At 37.5% G+C, this 8,143-nt stretch overlaps 1 pseudogene; it reads right to left on the reverse strand.

The window, feature by feature from the left end:
- Window positions 1–1,253: 1,253 nt before the first annotated feature.
- On the reverse strand, window positions 1,254–7,766 carry LOC109060262 (annotated as a pseudogene).
- Between the last annotated feature and the right edge of the window lie 377 nt (window positions 7,767–8,143).

The following is an 8,143-nucleotide window of genomic DNA, read 5'->3' on the forward strand; positions in this document are numbered from 1 at the left end:
AGACACAGTTTGATTAATTACAGTGTTGTGATCATTACACTAGACATTATTCATCATATATGACAACACCGTCCTATAATGTTGTGTTATGTCCTTGAGGGAAGTTAGCTAATGAAACTCAGATTAGTTTACATCACATCAATATAAATTCAAGTTTTTATTTAGGAGTATCCTGCATAAAATAATATTGCATCTAATGAAAAATGAGCAGAACAAATTTTTGCATTCTTATTTACATTGAGACACTGACTTAAATGTGACAGTTTACAGAAGAATGGTTTTACGATGATTTTAGACAGAAATTCATCCTGCTCAGTCTGTTATTGTCTGTAAAATACAGCATTATCGAAATAGTTGATTTCCTTTTATTGTTTAATAATAAATGTGAGTTACAATATGCATAATTAGGATTTACTGAACATAATAAATCAGCCATTAGTCAAACAATCTTTATTCACAACCACCAACCATTTACATATGTCATCCAATCACACAATAAAGGTATAGTCTTTAAATACTGAGGCCACACTGTTGCTGCTAGCAGAAGTCAGATTCAGAATGTTAAAAGAATAGCTAAAATTACAAATTCACTCAGTCCCATGTACTTCCAGAACACACTTGGAATACAAAAGGAGGCATATAGCACAATGTTCACTCTTTCTCTTCTCCATACAATGATAGGGAATAAGGATAGATGCTGCTTAGGTCCAAAAATGACTAAATAAAACAAGAGAGATAAAGAAAAAAAAATAACATAAAAATCCATTAAGGCATACCATAGAAACTGTGCAATGACTTTTGTCCGCTTAAATATGGCACATTAAAAACATTTTTTTGCCAGGTTTGATGTCAGCGATGGCAAACAGCCATGGTTCTCACATTTATAGGCTGTTCGTGATGTCCCATGTATGAATATGCACTTGATTGAATGAGAAAAACAGACAAATGCAAACTGATTTTCAGCAAATCACAACTAGCAGTTTTGGACAGATGTCATTCTTGTTTTTTTTTTTTTTTTTTTTTTTAAAGATTCTCTTCAAAGTAATCTGTCTGCGAAACAGTAAATCAACTGTTTATCAACAGGCCAAGTAAGAGAGACAAGAAGTTGTCTTGTCCTTGCTAATTACTTAGCTGCCTTTAAAATGTATGCATTAAATTGAAAGACAGTAATCTGTAACATTGATAACGTCAATCACATATGAAAAACATTCTAAACCAAAACTCAACAATGGTAAGACGTGACGAGGACCGAATCACATAAGCCACTGCTCTTTCTCCTTACTGAAATGTTCTGCCCACTTCCTGGTGAGCTCTAGATAGTGGTCTGGCTGATGGGGTTTGTAGTCCAAATACAGACGGGCCACAGTCTTCTTAGGCACGGCCTCTCAATCTGAGTTCCTTCATGCCACTCATTTAAATGACGTTACTGTGATGATATCAGGCCTTACGGCCATCGCTGCCTGCAAAGAGGTCTCGTAATATCGTCCATTCACTCGGTTGCGTGTGTTGTGGTTGTTCCACGGCCGGACGGCGGCGTGGTCAATATAACCAGGTCCAGCACTAGGCACAAACAGCAAGTTGTTCTTGTCGCAAAATGCTTTGACCGCTTTCCAATTCTGGTGAGACGATCCAAAGGAAAAGCCATTAGAAGCAAAGTAGGTGTACATGCCGTCGAAACCACCAGCCAGGATGTCCTGCTTGTGACGCTCTTCCACTATGAGAGCGATGAAGATGCCATCGTAAGGAGTTCCTCGCAGACTGAGAGAGCCTCTGACAGTCAGCAGCTCAGCCTAGGCCTCGGTGGGGTAAGGTAGAGTCGTACACATAAAAGAGCGGAAGGATCTTCCCAGTGCTGGACTTGAACCTGTAGAAAGCCCTGTGTGTCCCGTTATCTGTAAATATGAGTTATTTAATATATATATTTAAATAATCTTTTTATATAATCTACATATACTGCAATTTTTTATGAATTATAACTTTTACATAAAACAATAATAAAATTAATTAGTAACACTGAATTACTTAATACATTAGATATCGTGAAACTAACAATACAAACATTTTTACAGCATTCATAAAATCAAAGCATACTATAATGCTAATTCATGAATATATATTCATTTTTAATTCATGTGTTCATAATAAATTAACAAATATACATTTTTACAATTTGAAATACCAAAAATGTTTATTTAGAAATGAACATTAACCTACTTTACTTAAAAAAATATTGTTCATTGTTAGTTCATGATACCTAATGCATTATATTAATGAAATAAAATCGTTGTGTGGTAAAGGGTTACAGGAAGTTATATATATATAACCTTTCTGAGCCTTGACTGTGGTAGTTCCCTTGCTGTCTTTGAAGGGTCAGAAAGCTCTTGGATTTCATCAAAAATATTCTTAATATCTGTTCTTTCCAAAAGCATTCATGTTACTAGAGAACAATTCAAATTACTTTAAACATTAGTCATTTGTTAGCAAATATATTACACGCAGTAGGACTGTCATAGTGTTATAGATTTACACACTGCAGCCATTGTTATCTTCTCTTAACCTGAGTGAGTTAGCCACAATACCATAGGTCGGGTCATGTTATACGCTTTTCTGTTTTCATGATTGATTAATGGGAAGAACTAGACCTCTATTTTTAAAACACCACTCTCCTTTCTGTTCGCCAGGCTGGATTGAATTTCACCCCAACTCCTGAGTTCAAAGCAAGCCAGCTCATCAGGATGGAGAAGGGCTAGACTTTCAGGTTAGCAAAGTGATCTTTAGTTCTGGTATGGTGCAGGAGGTATTGAGGATGGTTGCCCAACTTACTTGTCAATGATGTATTGATGTTGTCGTGCACACTGAGCTCTGTCCGGCCTTTGTAGGGCTGCAGGTGAAACGCAACCTGAAAAGAGTTGAAGTTAAAAAAGTAAGACAATCTCTAGAAGTTTCTAAATCATGTATCATTCAGTCATACTACACATCTGTCTGTATACCTGTAATAAACTGATACAAATCTTGATAATGATATAATAGAGGGCATACAAATACTACTAAAAAGTTAATTGGACACTTAAATTACACAAAAAAATGTGTTAAATGTCATTGAATTAAATGCCAAAAAAAAATATCAAAACAGGTGTCATCTGATCAATTAAATGCTGCATGGAAAATTTTGTGTGGTTGTGTAAAGTTCACTTCTCTCAAAGTTCACACAGTGCGTCCAAAAAATCACAGGTGTAGTTCTTTAAAATTAACCATGAGCATGTTCCTCTAACATTTCACAGCTATAAAGAGTCACTCTTTGAACATATTTCCATTTTTTGGTCACACTTTATTTGAAGGTCCAATTCTCACTATTAACTAACTATGAACTAAGACTTAAAAAAAATCTTATTAATTATGCTTACTTAACAGTTAGTAAGGTAGTTGTTAAGTTTAAGTATGGGTTAGCATTAAGGATCTAAAATATGGTCATGCAGAATAAGCCATTATATGTACTAATAAACAGCCAACATGTTAGTAATATGCATTCCTAATAAGAAAATAGTTAACAGGGAGACTTGGCACCTAAAATAAAGTGTTACCCTATTCTAAGAACTGTTGTAGAAAGAAATAGGGTAACACTTTAATGAAGCTTATCTGTGAATATTAGACATTACTTCATTCCCCATGTTATCAGAGATACTACTACTTCTGACTGCAACACCTTTGTAAGGTGGCTGACAGATGACATTTCTCAATGTCCCAGAAAACATGGAAGCTGAGAATACACAGACGTGTCATGTTGAATACTCAGAGGAGACAGACCCTCTCCACTTCAGTGACGGCAACATGCACAAGGGTGACTGAACTGCAAAGCCCTTATGGCCTTCGTGAATGAGAAAAGCCAAGCGCAAAACACCCACCATTTGTCCACACCGCCAATCCAGAAGGTCTTCATAAACTGTTTCCATGACAACCTGCATTTTAGCGATGCAGCTCTGTCTGTCATGGTCAGTTTGACATCAGACACTTTGGACATGAACATCTGGCACTATACCAGTCTTTGAGAAGGAGGTTGCTGATAATACAAAATAGAGGTGCTCAAACACCTGAAATGATCCACTGACCCTCTGTTCTTGAGGATTGACCGCCAGTGTAGTCAATAAACTGGTTACAGCTACACCTATTGCTATAGAAAATGACTTGTAATGGTAGAGTCAATGAAGAAAAAAAAGCCTCTGTCCATGTTTATTGTTTAAAATTACAAAGGTGACACACTCACATGATGCATTAGAACAAATGATGGTGCCCTGAAAATGTTCTGTTGAATTATGAATTTGCTTTGACACATTTTTTGCAAATCAGAAGTGGTCCAATTTCCTTCTGAAATCTCTTTTGCACTGCCATCTAACAGCCAAGCACAAAATGTCTCTTTTAAAAAAAAAAACGTTTTTAAACCATGAAATGCAAATGAGATTAACATTTCAAGGGAAAATGTAGTGCTTTGGTGGTTTGGAAAGTTTTAAAGATGTTTAGAAAAACTAAAAATGACTAAAGTACAAATTCATCCCAGATATGATATCCACAGCGCATGGACAGGTTCTTTAAGGTTTTCTGGAAGGCAAGGTGTCTAAGTCACATCAGTTGACTCAGTGCCTCAGGGTTCAGTGGTTTACAAACACATTAGACTCGATCATACAAATACACCATCCTGACAACCTCAAAGTTTCAGCATCTAGCTCTGCCAGCCTTTCTGACATCTCAGCCGGGATGAAACAACAACTTCAGCTCAGCCTTGCAAAGACAGAAGTGGGTTGGAATTTCAAGCTCAATCTTTCTGTTACAATGCAAGTAATAATAAACCTGCTTTTTCAAGTTAAATTTTCAAGTTACAATAATTGGCAAAGTTACGGTTGTTTGCTGATTAGCTGATTGGTAAACTTATGGGTAACAAGAACTGCAACTTGCCTTGTCTTGACTAGTCATAGATGATAAAAATTATATATATATACTATAATATATATATATATATATATATATATATATATATATTATATATCATATAATATATATATATACATACGCTCCACACACACACACACACACACATCATTGTCAAACATAAAGCCCAGACTCCAACACTATCAATTCTGATGTGAAACAAAGCAAATGCAGTCAGCGCTGAAGAGATATACGCTCTTCATTCATCCACTGCTCAAGCACACCAACTGGGAGCATTCATGAATGAGCACAAATGACTGTTATTGCTTTCTGTTTCCAACTAATTCATATGTTTTCTTCAGAGACTTTGCAATCAGCCCCTAGTGTATTTCAAGACTTAAAACTACATACAGAATACTGTGATCTTGTGTTTTACCCGAACAGTTGCAGCCAGAGCAGTTGAGCAGGTCGAGGCCCCAATGTTACGGCTAAAATTTAACCATTCCTAGACACATGGGAAGAAAACACAACTAATACACTGACAACAACATAACAATAATCAATGGTATGGTGTTCCCGACTGGCTTCTCTAGACACCAGGGGATTCTGGGCTTACAAAACAAAACAAAAAGGCCCAGTCACACCTCATCAGGCAGAAATGGTGAACACAGCTATAAACAGTAAACTAAGACTTTTGCAACCACTATAGGCAAGCTCTAGAAATTACAATCAGTGGGCTCATCTACAAAAAGCACAAGCGATTCAGCGGTTGCAACAAAACTGAAAACCATGTTTAGTGCCTATCTACTATTTTAGTAACTCATAGATCTTGTTGAATTTTTAAATGGGATATTACAAGGAATTATCATATGTAAAATCATATTTACTTCCTTTATAAGGAAACTGATAAGATATAATATCAGGTTTATGTCCTGATATTTATACACCATATGGATGATGTAATGTGAAAACTGCAAATACATAACAGATGTCTTTATATGAAGTCTTACAATAGAGGCTATATATTTGTTATTTTAAAATATAAGCACAGACTTGGTGTGGAAGTTGTTTACCATTCACCTTTACCGTTCAAGGTGAACACTTTAGGTTTAAGGTATCAGGTTAGGGTCACTAAATTGTCATGATATGACATAACCACATACTGTAAATATAAGCTCACATATACATTCAACACACAGAAAAAAAAGGGTATATTTAGGGGTACATCAATTTGTCACTGGGGGCATCTTAAAGGGACATCTTTGTATTTAAAGGTTTTTAAAAGATTCCCTTAAGGGTACTACTCTAAGGCAGGGGTTCGCAAACTCCTGGGGGATGAGAGAGGGAACTGCAGGGGGTTTGTGAATTGATGAAAAGCATGTAACATTAAAATTAACAAATGAGGCTTCACAATTAATCAATAAAACTGAAATAGCAATAGTGTCTTTTAAAAGCACAATTATCAAATAAAATACTGCAATCTAAAGAAGTAGCTATATAGCTAAAGAAGTAGATACAGTATATAGTTAAAACATAGCTGTATAGTTTACACACAGGCAGCTTGTAATACTGTTTTCAGAGCAGCTCAGTTCACAGTTAATGCATCTTTGACAATCCCATCTTTGCAAGTGCCGTGAGTTTAATGAAGATTTTTAACTTTTTTATGGACTGACATTAACAGCATTTCAGCAAAATTTAAAGAAGCTTTACCCCTAAAGGTACATATTGTGCATATTCATTTCTGGCAGTGTTTAAAACAAATACATCAGAAAAAACTCCATAAACCAAGTGTTTGTGTAAGCAGATTAGTTTTATGGATCTCTCGCCAGTTACCTTGATACTGTGTCTATGGGCAGCATCCATTACAGCTGGCACTACATCCTCAGTGGGTTTGCCATGTTCATCTGCCACACCAGGAGGGTACCAGGACAGGACCAACACACCTGGCATCAAAAGTGGAAATACATGTTGTTCAACAAGCAACATTTTGTCTGTTTTTTTTTAAATGATGAACGACCATCTACATTGTACTATAATAGTCAAAGAAACATAAATATAATTAATGACAAGCATAATTCATCAAATTGCATCTTGGCCATAAAACCTGCAGCCGCCGCTTCGATTTGTGCCATGTGGGATTCAATGACATCTGGATCTCTGGAGCTGTAGGGTCCCAGTTCAGGGTAATAACTGGACGCAATGTCATCTGGAGGATTGTGTCGGTCCATTTGGGTGACTGGCAGCTATTTTGGGGTCCCAGTGTGGTACAAGTACATGGTCCCAGTGTATATAACTACTGTCCATCTGTGGCGAGCCATACCATAAATAATAGAAGATGTGAATGTCATAAAATATGCTGTGGTCGGGACCAGAGCTGGAAAACACTATCTTGGTGTCACTGCCCCCAGCACCGTTTTGACCTGCTGATTCAACTACCTGATTGGGTCTCTGGTCTATTCGCTCTCCAACCAAAGGCATCAACTCCATTCCTTGAGCAAGATCCGAGAAGCCATCGGTGGGTTTGAGGGTTCGTAGGCCCATCATAGTACCAAAAATGAACAAAGTGAACAACAGAAGAGCCACGCACGCTTTCCTGCGTAACCTGTTCATGGTCGCTGTCCGTGGTGCTGGAAACGGCAGTTCAGACAGAGGTTAGTATAATCGAGGCCTCAAAAAGTGGGCTGTGAAATGCATTTCTTCCATCTCCAATTCCAGTTTGCCCTCTATGAGACTTGCATTTGGCACTCTGGACTGGTCGCTTGGTCCTCATCAGGAAGCATTATCACGGCATATTCACAACCTGACAGAGCATGCTATATTTCTAACTCAATAGTGCATAAATTTGTCGCACACAAACCCGTTTGATTTCGACGGAAAAGCGTCGTCCATGCAATCATGCATTTATGACATGCACCAGTACATCCGTCTCCATCGCTTCATTTGCGCTGCTTCCAACCTGCAAACTGAACGCCGTCTTCTCTCTCGTGTTCTCCCACGCGTGGACCTGTATTCTAATCGTTTTGCGCAGTATGAAACACTTTCAAATCAGATGCACTGGCTTTGTGAAAGCATCGGCTGATTTCTGTGCCTCTGTCGCCAGTGTTCTCGTGATAAATCATCTCTTGTTACTGGAAGGTGGAGTCTAGTGGGTTTGTCATCATGCACGCATGCTCAAACAAGAACACTGGCTGTGATCACAATGGCGTGATTCTGGCTGCATACT

Source organism: Cyprinus carpio, unplaced genomic scaffold (assembly GCF_018340385.1).
Source record: "Cyprinus carpio isolate SPL01 unplaced genomic scaffold, ASM1834038v1 S000000972, whole genome shotgun sequence".
Lineage (NCBI taxonomy): Eukaryota > Metazoa > Chordata > Actinopteri > Cypriniformes > Cyprinidae > Cyprinus > Cyprinus carpio.